Source organism: Pteropus vampyrus, unplaced genomic scaffold (genome assembly GCF_000151845.1).
Source record: "Pteropus vampyrus isolate Shadow unplaced genomic scaffold, Pvam_2.0 Scaffold17, whole genome shotgun sequence".
NCBI classification, from domain to species: Eukaryota; Metazoa; Chordata; class Mammalia; order Chiroptera; family Pteropodidae; genus Pteropus; species Pteropus vampyrus.
Genome location: NW_011888798.1, coordinates 7,383,298 through 7,383,554, shown reverse-complemented (window position 1 = coordinate 7,383,554; position 257 = coordinate 7,383,298).

The following is a 257-nucleotide window of genomic DNA, read 5'->3' as shown; positions in this document are numbered from 1 at the left end:
AATAGATTCAAGTCCAGAATTGCCACTGTGGCCCATGTGTGAGAGGACCTCACTAGGGTGCCACAGCTAGAAAGAGGAACGAAGCTGACTTGCAGAGAGAATAAGACCACATGGCCTTTAAACGAGAGATGAGCTTTGGCTGCTTCGTTATGCTCCTTGTCATTTGCAATTCCTGTCTATCTTGGGAAAAAATACCGATTCCCTGAGGTATCCTTGTGAGTGTCTACCTCTTGTTTCCCAAATGTCCTAGTTAAGAC